The sequence below is a fragment of the Fukomys damarensis genome, unplaced genomic scaffold (genome assembly GCF_012274545.1).
Source record: "Fukomys damarensis isolate Sample0158 unplaced genomic scaffold, DMR_v1.0_HiC HiC_scaffold_29, whole genome shotgun sequence".
Classification (NCBI taxonomy): domain Eukaryota; kingdom Metazoa; phylum Chordata; class Mammalia; order Rodentia; family Bathyergidae; genus Fukomys; species Fukomys damarensis.
The window spans coordinates 1,901,280-1,914,194 of NW_022900941.1; the positions used below are offsets into that span (position 1 = coordinate 1,901,280).

Here is a 12,915-nt window from a genome sequence, read left to right on the forward strand (position 1 = left end):
ACTCCCCCACACCCCCCCACCCCTGTCTGCAGGGAGCCTCAGTGTTCACCTCTGACCTTGCTGCAGGCACCTCCTGGAGGTGAGGCCTCTGTTGCCCCACCAAGCCTTTATACCCCATAGTCACTCTCTGGCATTTTATCTGTTTTCCTGTGCCTTTTACACCACTTTAAAAAAAGAAGCACTTTTCTGCTCCTGAGGCTTAAACCCAGGACCATCACACTGAATTACATCCCCAGACCTTTTTAAAATTTGAAATGTTGCCCCAGCTGGGCTCAAACTTGCCACCTTTCTGGTTCCCAGAGTGCTGAGATTACAGCCGTGCACTGCCACGCCCAGTTCAGACTACCTTTCACATCTTCACACAGCAGTGTCTGCACTCTGTTTTGGTGTCACAAACTTTCTAGAACCTGTATCAAATGGTACTTAACCTCGTACAACCTGCTGTCTTACGCTCAGCCTGTTTTTGCGGTGTATCTGTGTTGGTCCGTGACATGAATATTTAATCCATCCACAGCCAGATTTAACACTACAGTTGTCTAGACAGAGCTCCCTCCCTCAGCTTTGTTCTGAGTCACAGTCCAGGTGACAGTGACGTGCCTGTCCACAGTTCTGTGTGCCCCTAGCAGTGGGCCAGAGAGTGGTCCATCGTCAGCCCAGAGCGGGTTCCTTCACCCCTGACCCTTGCTGGAGCTGAAATCTCCTGTCCTTTGGCCCAGCAGCCTGGCATCTCTGCAGTCTGGTGGCCGTAATCGGACCACTGTAGTCTTGGCACACACTTGCCTGCTGATTGGTAAGGTCTCATTGGAGTGTTTACCAGCCCTGGAGGTATCGCCACTACTTGTCTATTTGTACCTTTGTCCTGGGTTTTCCCTGTGATACTGTCTGTCCTTTTCCTGTTTGTGTGGAGGGCTTTTTGTGCATTCTGGTTCCATGGGTGATAATCCTGGTAGGTGTCACCACTGCATTTCTACCCATCCTGCATGTGGCTCTGGGCCTGAGGCTTACAGCACCTGCGGTGGGTAGCGGTCTGCTCTGCTGCCCGTGCCTCGGTGCGTGCATGTGGGGAGGGTGTGCCTGCTGACCTCTGATCCCCCGGGGACCTCGGTGTTGGGGTCTCATGCAGAGGCCCAGAAGGCTGGGTCGGTGGACAGATGGCTGGCTGACCACTGTCCTCCCTGCAGCAGGACACCCCAGGCCTTCCTCAGAGGTGCTCAGCAGTGTCCCAGGCAGCAGCTGCGTGAGCTGAGCCCTGAAAGCAATCCGGCAGGGCCTCTTGCCCTTGGCCCCATTTACTGGGGTCCTTTGAGACTGAACCGGAAGAAAGGACCTTACGGTTAAAACCAGAGCCTGGAACCAGCTGCCTGGAAGCCAAGGACCCGTTCTCTCTCCTCTCAGTGGGCCTGTGGATGGACCTCTCCCAGGTGACTCCTGCCTGTGTGGCACCCCTAACCTGGCCAGGGCACCAGATGCCTACAGGCTGTGCCTCAGGTTCCCCTGTGACCGACAACACTATTCTGTCCATGCTGGAGCCCGCCCCTCGGCATCATCTGCTCGGGCCACACCCACCCCACCCCAGCAGCTGTATGGACAGAGGTCCCAGCCCGGGACAGAAGTGTGTCATTGTGCGGGTCGTGGAGCAGACTCCGGCCCCCAGCTCAGAGACAGCCAAACAGAGCAGCCCCCAAGTCTTCACCCGGTAAGAGTGAAAAAGCTCGTGGTGCTGGGCAAGGCCTGTGGGGCCGGGAGCAAAGGTGGGTCCGCACATGCGGGCCTTGGTGGCAGCTTCTGCCTGCCCCCTGTGTTTGGATGGCTAAGACTCACGTGCAGCGGCCTCTCTGGAGCTTTGGTGTCCTTGGGAAATAGCTTTGAGGGCATGTGTTGCATCACCATACTGAGAGGCAGCGTGGGCTGTCCTTCTAAGCTTCGAGGCTGCGGACGTCGGGGTGCAGCATGGCGATTTCCCCAGAATGTGAGTTGGGAGCTTTGCCACAGTGCCAGACTGCAGTTCAGGCAGGCTCCCCCGGGAAGACGCTGTTGGGCAGCGGTGGAGCTGCCTAAGCACGTTGCTGTGGGGAGCTGAGGCGCACAGGCATTCCTGTCCCAGAGCCAGTCTTGAGTGATTGGCAGCCCAGCCAGAAGGAAGGCAGTAAGTCTAACATGGCAGCTCCGGAGAGGGTCGGAGCAGGTGGATGGGGAAGGCAGCGCAGATGGTCTCCCAGGGCTGGGAGGTTTCTGCTGTCACCTGGAAGGAGGGAAAGGCCCCGACTGGAGAAGGGAGGCCTCAGCTGCCCAGGCTCCAGCCCTCCTTCCTCCCCACTCCCAGCCTCCTGTACCCCCAGGGCCTGCGTGGACTCTGCTCAGTGGGCACGGTAGCAGCCCCTGGCAGGGGACAGGTCCAGGCAAGTGCAGACAGAGGGCTGCTTTCATTCCACCTCCTGGAAGTCTGGGGCCTTCGGAGACACACTTCAAAACCACCCTGCCTGCCTCAGGAAGCCAAGTCCTGCAAGGAGAGAGGTTTCAGCTTTCCTGGAAGCTGGTCTGACAGCACGCCTGGGGAAAACCTTGTTTTTAAGAGGGGTGGTCTGGTTTCAGCCATGTGGGTGAGGCAAGAGTGGGATCCACATGGTGAGATCCAGGGCAAAAACACATCACCCCGCCCCTGTTGTCAAGCATTTGGGTTGAAAGGGGGCCCTGCAGGCATCCGCCTGCCTTGGTCAGGATCAGGGAACATACTCAGCCAGCGGAGGACGGGCAGCCCAGAAATAAAAGAGCTCAGGGCCCCCAGCGCCTGGGGTATCTCTTCTCGCTCAGTCTGTAGCGTGAGGTCCCCTCTTGCCTTGTGGATCCCTTGCTGTGCTCAGGAGACTCGAGCAACGGAGGCCATGCAGCCAGTCCAAGGGCAGCACTTTGCATGTGGCCTGATCTGAGCGGTGGAGTGGCATTACCTGGCGGGGATCCAGACCAGGGAGCCCACCGGGCTGGTCAGCCAAACCCCTCCGATCCCTGTGGCTCAGCCTTGTTCTCTGCGCCCTCCCCAGCCTGGACCTCCCACCATTGGTCTCTGTGGCCCAAGGAGGAACTGAGCATGCACAGATGGCATTGGGTTTGCACAGCCCAGCTGCCTCGTCCACACGGCACATCACATGAACGAGTCTGGGTTATCACGGGGTTCCCAGAGCCTGGTTCAGTGGGTTAGCATGGAGCTTGGGGTGATAGCATGTGGGGGTATGGGGGTAACTGGCCACAGGAGAGAGAGAGCAGGTGGCCATCTCCTGGGGAGATGCTGGAGTATTCCAGCGTGACCCGGCCCAGAGTGGCTGCTGTAGCCAGGACACAGCTGCCCCCACCAACATCCACTTGTAGGAAAGCCGCCGCAGAGGTGATGGACTCACCAGTGTCCTGAGCGTCCATAGCAGAAGGGGCTTCACCTTCGCCAGCCATGGGTCTTTCTAGAGCTCCGGCCTGATGCCCGGTAACAAGGCTGCCCACAAGGGACTGTCTGTGACAGGCACTTCTTTCCATCAGCCCAAGCCCGAGACCAGCCACTCGGGCTTGTGTAGTGCTCAGCATGAGCCCCAGAGTAGCAGGGCTCTGTCCTGAGGGTCAAGTGGGCCCAGCCCATGCACTGTCCCATCCTTGGGGAGCACCAAGCCCGAGACAGACCAAGCTTCTCCAGGGCCAGCACGCTTCGGGAGGGGAGGCGAGGCATGGCCAGTGGTACTCTCAAGGGGTGGTCAGTGAGCTCTCTAGAGAAGCAGAACCTGTAGGGTCTCTGTAGGTAGACGACAGAAGGGTGGTGGGGTTTCCATGGGAATGACTCGGTGATTAGTGGAGACAGCAAGCCTGCTGTCTGCAGTGTTGTGGCCCATTCCAAGGCCAGGGCCTGCTCGCCTGGAGCTCTGATGTCCATGAGAAGGGAGATGGGTCCTGGCTCCACCGGAGAGCAGATCTGTCCTTTCTGTACCTTTTGTCCTATGCAGCTCTGCACTGTTGTATGGTGCCCGTCCACAGAGTGAGGACGAGGCCTTATTCCATCTCTGATTGGCCTGCCAGTTTCTTCCCCAAACCCCCCACAGATATGTCCTGCCCCCCTCTTCCCTGCCCTCCCTTACCCCCCGCCCTTTGAGCTACCAGGGATCGAACTCGGGACCTAGTGCTTGCAAGGCAGGCTCGGTGCCACTGAGCTAAATCCCCAGCGCTCCTGTTCTCCTTTTCATTTGAACGTTTTCTTCCTGTTTCGTAATATCTTTTACACGTTTTGGTCCTTGATTCCACTTGTGGTTCCTCACAGCGGAGAAACCTTGGGGCGTTTACACAAGTGTGTCCAGTTCATCTCTGTTAAGGGATTGGTCTCAAGGTGCATCCGTTGGCCTAGAACCTATGCAGTGAATCCACAGATCCTCAGATGTGCCCCAGTGCCCACCGCTCGCTCTAGCTGCCCCGTGTGCCACAACAGCACTGGTATGTGCGTGCCGGTGGGTGTTCCTGAGTGGCTTGGGCAGAGGGGTCTTCTGACGGGCTTGCCTGTCTGGGGAGAGCACCTGGAGCACCCTGTGGGGAGCCAGAACCTCTGCCTGCTGCCCACAGGCCAGCAGAGACTTGAGTGAGCTGTTCAGATGGTGGAGACGTAGGCCAGAATGGTGCCCCAAGTGCCCTGGGATCCTGTCAGGGGCAGCGTCACCCACAGGCCTCACCACACACACACACAAGCCCCCAAGGACAGCCACTGTCACACGCATGCGCGCACACACCTGCACTCACCCTCCGGCAGCAGCATACTTCAGAGCCCCCAGTGACTCAGAAACATTCTGGAATAAGATTCCTTCCTCCTCACAAGTGGTTGGCCCTTTGAGATGTTTCCGCCCACCCCTTCCCACTCACCCCCGCTAAGAGCCAAGCAATTTTCCACTTGGTGGCTGGGCTGCTCCTGCATCCTGAGCTCTCATCCCAGCCTTGGCCAGGATCAGAAAGGAAAGGTTTTAGAGGTGAGGCGTCACTGCGGACGTGGCGGTGGCCTGGAGCCCATGGCTGGGGTAGGGGTGCTGCTGTGGACAGTGGCTGCTCAGGAGGCTGTGGCTGGGGTGACAGCACCCAGAAGCCCAGACTGCAGACCCTGACCTTGGGGCCTCCCTGCTGCCCCCCGCCCTCGTGTGTACCCTTTACACGCCTGCACACGTGGTCCTCTCCCTCTGAAAATGAGGACCAAGAGGTGGACTGGGCCTGAGCCTCCCTCTACCCTGAGGCTGCCGGGACTGGGCGCAGTGGCTGTGTAGGCCCTGTGAGTGACTCGGGGCACAGCATGCATGGCTCTTTGCCCTCCGCCTGTGTCCACCTGTCCCTCTCACCCCACTTACAGCCCTTGTTGAAGGCCTGGTTTATCGGTGGGAGCTGGGTGGACAGAACCGCGGGGGAGGGGCAGCTGCCATTCCCTTCCTCGTACGGTCGGCCTCTGGGGACAGGCCTGGGAGACCCCTGAACACACGGTGCCTGGGGAAGACACCCCGCATCCCCCACCCTGCCTTGTGGCCAGAAGCACAGGGCCTGGGTAGGCCCACTGGGGGCCGTCCCTGCCAGGGTACAGGGTGTGAGGAGGGGCCGTGTGCTCTGTCTCTCAGACCTGACCAAAGCACGGAAACGGCTCTGCCAGGTCCAAGGACATTCCTGCCCCCTCCAGGACGAGTGTCAGGCCCTCAGTCTCCTGCCCTGAGGGCCTGAGATTGTCCTCCTCACCGTGTAGGAGGGAGAAGAGGTAAACGGCTGATTTAGGCCAGGCGGACCTGGGCACCCCACAGTCCTTACCTGAGGACCAGCCACCGGCCACAGTCACTGCATCATGGGTTATTATGAATACACACAACCTAAAGTTGACCACATCAGGCATTTCTGAGTGTACGTTTCCGTGACACTAAGCAAATTCAGTTTGCTTTGCAGCCATCGCGGCCGTCCACCTCTGAACTTTGTCATCTCTTGACTCATCTGCACTCCCCTCCGCATCCCCCCCGGGATGACACCCACCACTGTTTGCTGCCGTGAGCTTACCTCCCCTAGGTACCTCACGGGACCGGAAGCACGAGACATTTGCCTTTTTGGGGCTGGCTTGGCATAAAGTTCTCTAAGTTCATCCATGTTGTAGCGGGTGCCAAAGGCCCCTGCCTTTCAAGGCTGAGTGTGCGTCTTACCCCACCTTGCTTTCCCGTTCGCTCATCTGTGAACACTTGGGTTGCTTCCGTTCTTGTTACTGTGAGCAGTCTTGTACAGATACCCCTTCCAGTCCCTGCCATGACTCGTGGGGGGTGAGGTATGTACCCAGAAAAGGAATTGCCGGGCCATATGGCGATGATGTGTCTCAGTTTCTGAGAAACCATCGCACTGGTTTTTCCCGGCAGCTGTACCACTTTCATCCCCCTGGAATATTCAAGGTTTCTAATTTCTGTACATCCTTACCAGCATTTATTTTCTGGGGAGTTGGCTTGTTTTGTTTTGACTTTGCCCAGAGGGGAGTGTAGTGGCTGTTTACAGGTCTCACTGTTTGTTGCTCCTTAGTGCCCACACCCAACCAGCCCAGCAGTCTGTGGTCCTGAACTTTCTGGGCTCAAGGGATCCCCCTGCCTCAGCCTCCTGAGTAGCTGGAACTACAAGTGCATGCCACCACACCTGCTTTCGTTTCTGTACCAGCCACCCTCCTGGTGGATGTGAAGTGCTTTCACCCAGTTTGCGTCCCCCAGTACTGTCTAATGCCAGCCACCTTTCTTTGTGTGTGCTGTGTGTACACTGTGAGCAAGCTGCCTAGTCAAGTTATTTGCCCAAGTCTTAATTAGGTTGTTTGGCATTTTTGTTAAATCATAAGATATTTTGGATATTGGTCTCATTAGCTATATTACTTGCAGATATCTCTCCTTCTGTATGTTGCTTTTTCACAGTCCTTTGATGCACAAAAGTTTTTTGATGGTCAGTTTGTGCGTTTTCTTTTGTTATCTGTTTTGTTGCCATATCCAAGAAACTTTTGCCGGACCCAGTATCATGAAGCTCTTCTGTGTTCTGAAAGTCTTACAGGTGTAGCTCGTGCTGTTTAGGTGGCAGATGTACTTTGAGCTGTTGGATGTAGCAGTTGCAGCTCAGTGGTAGAGCATGTGCCTTGTGTGTGTCAGGCTCTAGGTTCTGTCCCTAGTACTGAAGGAAGAAGAAAAAAGATGCAGTCAGCTTTACCCTTTGGAGTGTGACTCCCAGCTTTCCCACTTTTTCCTGTGTGTTGAGGACCGTCTGTCCCTATGTGACAGTGTTTATTTCTGGGCCCTCTAATCCCTTGGTCTCTGACTTTGTGCTGTGCTACACTGTTTTGCTTTACTGCAACTTTATAGTAAATTTTGAAACCTGGGAATTGGAGTCTTCCAACTTCGTTCGTATTTATCAAGTACTTTGGTTATTTGAGGTTCTTTGAATTTCAGGGTGTCTTTCTTTGTGTACGGAGAATGGCTTGGGGTTATGAGAAAGACTGTTGTACCATTAGATTTGGTTGGGGAGTATTACACCTTTTTTTTTTTTTTTTGGTACCAGGGATCGAACTCGGGTCCTTGAGCTTGACAGGCAGGCGGCGGAACCACTGAGCTACATCCCCGGCCCTATTACACCTTTCTTAACTGGGTTTTCAAGTCCGAAACATGAGGTGTGTTTCCATTTATTGCTGTCACCTCCCATCTCTTTCATCATTGTATAATAGCTTTCAGTTTTTAAATTGCTCACTTCTTGGTTAAGTCTCTTTCTGAGGTTTCTTTTTCTTTTGGTGCTATTGTTGTAAAAGGTATTGCTTCTACTCGTTTCTTTTTGACGTTGTTCATTGCTAGTACATAGAAATGCAACTGGTTTTATTTTGTTTTACATTGTACAACATTGCCAGGTTAGTTTATTAGCTCTAATTTTTTCATGGATCCTTAGGATTTTCTAAATATAAGGTCATATTATCTGCAGAGATTACTTTTGCCTTGTAGTTTGGGTGCTATAAAAAGTGGCACTGAGGGCTGGGGATTTAGCTCAGTGGTGCCACCACCTGCCTCACAAGCACAAGGACCTGAATTCGATCCCTGGTACCAAAAAAAAAAAAAAAGTGCCACTGATCGGGGCCTCCTACGTTGATTTCTGTCCGGGACTAAGACTGGGAAGTCCAAGATGAAAAGGCCGGAAGGTTGGGCGCCTGGCTTCTCGGCCCATACCATGTGTGCCCTCATGTGGCCAAAAGGAGGGGCTGACACGGGGGCACTCACGGCCCATCCATCCAGGGCACTGGTGACCTCCTCGACGCCTCACCTTTGAAGCCATCAGCACGGGGGTCAGGGCTTCCGTGAGCACCCAGTCCCTGACGGCGACTTCACTAAGAGTCTCCTCTTCCTCATTTGTTCAGTGTTGTAATCATGAAAGCGGGTTGAATTTTGTCAAACTGTTCTTCCACATTAGTTGGCCTGTGGGGTTTTCTTCGTGTTCGTTCTGTTTGTGTAGCAGATTACATTGATTGAACTCCAGATCTGGAGACACCTCGAACCCCCTCGCCGTCCAGGAGCCCGCTGGCCGCCTTGCAGACTCACTGCAGTGTGCCGCTGGGTTCAGTCCTAAGTACTCGTCGAGGTCTCTGCCTTGGGTCCGTCAGGGATGCCGGGCTTCAGTGCTCTTGTGTCCTCCTCTGGCTTGGTGCCGGGTTAGTGCTGACCTCAGGATGGAGCTTTCCGTCCACTTTGTTCTGGAAGAGTTTAGAAAGGACTGGTGTTCGTCCGGAGAGCCTGTCTCCAGTCCTGGGCACGCACAGGGACGGAGCGGGAGCTGGGTGCGGCCTGGCCGTGGGTCCCCATTTCACTGTGTCCGCCTTCGGACCTTGAGTGGTGAGAGTCGGCACCCCTCCCCGCAGCGGGGTGAAGACCCAGCGATAGGTTGGTACCAGCTGTTAGAAGGCGGCTGGACCTGCCTGCCGTTAGACGTCGCGTCACACCAGCACCATCTGTCCTGCGAGGAGGGACGGGCTCAGTGTCCGTGCCTTACTGGGCACCCCAGCCCCTCTGACCTTACGCCCTTACCTTCCTGCCGCCAAGGAGAGGAACAGAGGAGGTGGTGAGCTGGGGTGGGTCTCAGGCCCACCGGGCCTCGGAGCTGGGCAGCTGCTGTCCATGTTTCCCTCATTCCTCCTGGAGCCCACCTGTGGCTGTGTCCCCGAGAATTCTCACCATGTCCGCACAGGGAGGGCTTTCAGGGAGCAGAGCCTGCCCGCACTGACATCCTCAGAGCCGGGGACTTCTCAGCTGGGGTGAGGAAAGGTGGCCCAGGACCCTCCGCTCCCCACCCATGGTAGCCCTGGCACTGCCCACCGGGCTGCTTTCTTCTCAGGTCTCATGCCTCCCCCTCCCAAGGCCCCGGAGGCTGGGAGAGCACTGTTCCAAGAGCAGCCAGGGCCCGGCGACTGGGGTAGCTGCTCCGGATGGAGTCAGGGTTGACGGCTGCCAGCCCGCAGAACCACAGGTGCCCGCAGTGAGATCCAGGCTGCAGCCGGGCGCTGTGCGTGTCACGCTGATGGGCATGGTGGAGTCGTGAACTGTCCCAGCCGCTCTCTGATTCTGTAGGAAGCTAGGGCAAGGGGCAGCGCTCTGTGGGGCTTGGGGCGGGCGTCCAGCAGGGCTCTAGGACAGAAGTGAGCTCAGGCGTACACACTGTAGGACCCCAGGAACGGACCCCAACCTGCAGCCGGGGACCCGGGGGTTCAGTGTCCGCCCCACCCCGCATGGCCATTCTGTGGTCCAGGACAGACAAGGAGCCTTCCCTCCGCTTCCTGGCCCCAGGCTGGTCGTCAGCTGGGCAGCAGCCCGGACACTGGTGCTCGGGTGCAGTGACTCGACTTCCCTCCCTGGAGGTCTGAGGCCGTGCTGTTGTCCTCTCCTCACTCGTCTGCCCCAGGGCCGTTCGAGACCGCGAGTACATTGAGGGGCGGTGGGTTCCGGGAAACCTGAAGCCGCTGTCCAGCCCTCCGCTGCTGTAGACCGGGAGAGTGCCTGCCAGTGAGGACTGCCGTCTCGTCACAGCCGCCTCTGCTCCCGTTCCGTGGAGTAGCTGTCGTGATTGTTTCTTGCTCAGCTTCATTCCAGGCCAGAAGAGGGAAGAAGCACTGCGCTGCCTGAGAGCCGGGCCCCCTGCCCAGGGTGCAGGGCACGATTGGGGCCCAGGGAGACGGGAGCTGAGCCAGGGGCAGCTCTGCTGGACCCAGGCAGGGAAACCATGCGGGCTGTGCAAGGAAGAGGCTGCGCACCAAGGCCCCAGACTCCTGTGGGCAAGTACCCCGCTGGTCTCCAGGGCCTGTGCAGCAGGAGGGACCTTCAGTCACGCCTGGCAACGGCAGCCACGGGCCTCTCAGAGGAGATGGGCTTGAGCAGGCCCTGCAGCGAGGCTGGGTTGTAGATCCTGAAAGGGAAGTGTCCCTGCCCCTCCAGATGCCCTCAGGAGTGCTGGGAAGGCCGGGTAGAGAGGTCGGTATGTAGGGTGGCCCCTGGGCCCACCCTGGGTACCTCCGAGGAGCCCTGAAGCCTGAGGACACGGATGTCTCCAGGTGGTGACCTTGGCTGGGCTGGGGCTGGAACAGGGGAAGCAGGACCTGCCCTCAGGACTTAGCTGGCAGCCCTGCCTTCAGGCGGTGTGCTCGCTGTGACCTGGGCCAGCACGGCACCCCGCACTGCAGCGCTTGGTCTTCTACCCCGGGTGGACGCTGGGCTCTTTCACACTCCACAGTCCGGGCCCGGGGTGCCCTTCCCTCTCCCGAACTGCTGTCGGCCCTCCTCCGGGCCCCGTGCTCCCACGTCCTAGTGTGCACACCCTGTGGTGCTGGTGGGCGTGTCCGTCACAGGACCTGTAGTGACCATGGTGTGGACAGGTAAAAGCCGGGCCCGGCCCCGGGCGGCAGCTGCCTCCCGCCCACCTCTGGTCAGCCGTCACTGTGTGTGAATCAGCCCTCCCTGTCAGTGGAGCCATCAGCTGATGGCGCCCTGCCTGCCCTTCCTGCTGCCCTCGTGAGTCATTGCCACTGGCCCAGCCTATAGTCATCTGAGCACCCGAGATACCGCTGTCCCCTCCGACTCATGCCGCCCATTTGTCCTCCGCCTTGGTTACCCGTGAGACTGTCACCCTCCCCCAGGCGGCCTCCTGGAGCCCTGGCATCTGGCCCAGAAAGCCTGGCTGGTGCCGGAGCTCCTGGATGAGGAACTCCTGTCCTGCAAGGCCTGGGTGTGGGTGCCTTGCCCCTGGGGAAGTGTTCGGTGGCCAGGGGCCTCAGGCCATCCCCCATCTCAGGAGCCCACCCTCAGTCAGGGCAGGTCCAGGCCGCATGCCTGCCGGTCTGCGGCACCGTGGGAGGGCAGGCACCCCGATGCTCCTGGGGTCCCCTCTGGCTGCCTTCACCCAGAGTCTGTAGCAGTGGGAGGGCCTGGGGTGGGGCAGGCATGCCGCCGCCCACATTCTTGCTTAGCTCTGCCTACTGGCGCCTCCTTGCTGCCCTTGCAGTCCCCCTCAGTTGGCGCCTTCCGTCCCCAGCTGGCCTGGGCTCCTCTCCAGATGTCCAGGGGCCTTGTCTTGGGCCAGACCTCCGTGTCATTGGACTCGCCATTGGCGGCGGCAGGAGTGCGTTTGGCAGAGCTCCTGTGGCAGCACTGAGAGGGAGCTGGCTGGAGAAGAAGGGCTGAGAAGTGCTTGGGAAAGAACGAGTGTGTGCAGGTGGGAGAGCCTCGGGCCAGGCCACGGGCAGCCGAGCAGAGCTGTGCGCACCTGTCCCGTGGGGGCCGCCCCGGTCCGTGCTGTGCCCAGGCGGAAGGAGGCAGTGGCAGACGGCTACGTCAGCCCCTGCACACCCTGGGGCACGCCACTGAGCTCACCTGATGCCCCAGGAGGCCACTGAGAGCAAACCACAGCCTTCATGTTCTGAGTGAGACCCCGGCAGGGACAGCAGGCGTGAGAAATCCCCCTCGCCCACACTGGGGGCCCAGTGGACTAGGTGGCTGTGTGCAGAGCCTGTTAGGGCAAGGGCTGCAGACAGCCTTCTTGGTCTCTCCGTCTCATTTTGTCACAGTAGCTGAGAGCCCCTTACTGAGGATCCCTTCGGGAAAGTGGAAGTCTATCCTCCTCCTAACCTTGGCGGGCATGCTAGCTCCATGCTTGCTCTGGGTTGTGGGGATATTTTGTCACATTAAAAGTGCTCTTCTCTAGCCCGGCGTGGTGGTGCACACCTGTAAGCACTCTGGAGACTGACGCAGGAGGATCTCCGTGAGTTCAAAACTAGCCTGGCTTACAAAGTGAGACCCTGTCTTGAAAAAATTAAAAATGGGGGTGGGGCGGGGATGTAGCTCAGTGGTGCTGCCTCCCGCCTCACAAGTTCAAGGTCCCCAGTTTGATCCCAGTACCACAAAAGAAAACGACCCTTTCCTGTTTATCCTTTCCTGAGGGCCTATAACATAAACGTTTGCCAAGTGCTTCCTCTGTAGTATATTGCTGAGATCTGTAGTCTGCTGTTGAGATGAGTCATGTGGGAGTTTTCTTGTTAAACCATCCTTGCCTGCCTGAGCTGACCTGACCTGGTCTGAGTGTAATGTCTCTCGTGTTCTGCACTGGATTTGACTTGATAGGGGTGTTAGGGGTGTTTAACGTCTGTATTATAAATGAAATGGGCTGTAATTGACTTCTCCTGTCTTTGTCTGGTTTGGGGGCTGGCGTGACCTTGGCCAAGTAGAATGAACTAGGATTCATTCTCTCCACTGCTCTAGTCCAGAAGAGTTGCCATACAGCTGGGTAGTCTGTTATTTTACAGTTCAAAAGAAATAGCCTGGCATTCCTGTTGAAGGAATTCTCCTCTTTGCCTTTTTTTTTTTTTTTTTTTTTTTTTTTTTTTTTTTTTTTTTTGGG

General features: G+C 57.4%; 1 protein-coding gene across 1 annotated transcript in view; it reads left to right on the forward strand.

Annotated features, from left to right (window-relative positions):
* Hs6st1 (heparan sulfate 6-O-sulfotransferase 1) overlaps positions 1-12,915 on the forward strand; it is a 36,683-nt gene that overhangs the window by 9,262 nt on the left and 14,506 nt on the right. The window lies entirely within an intron of this gene.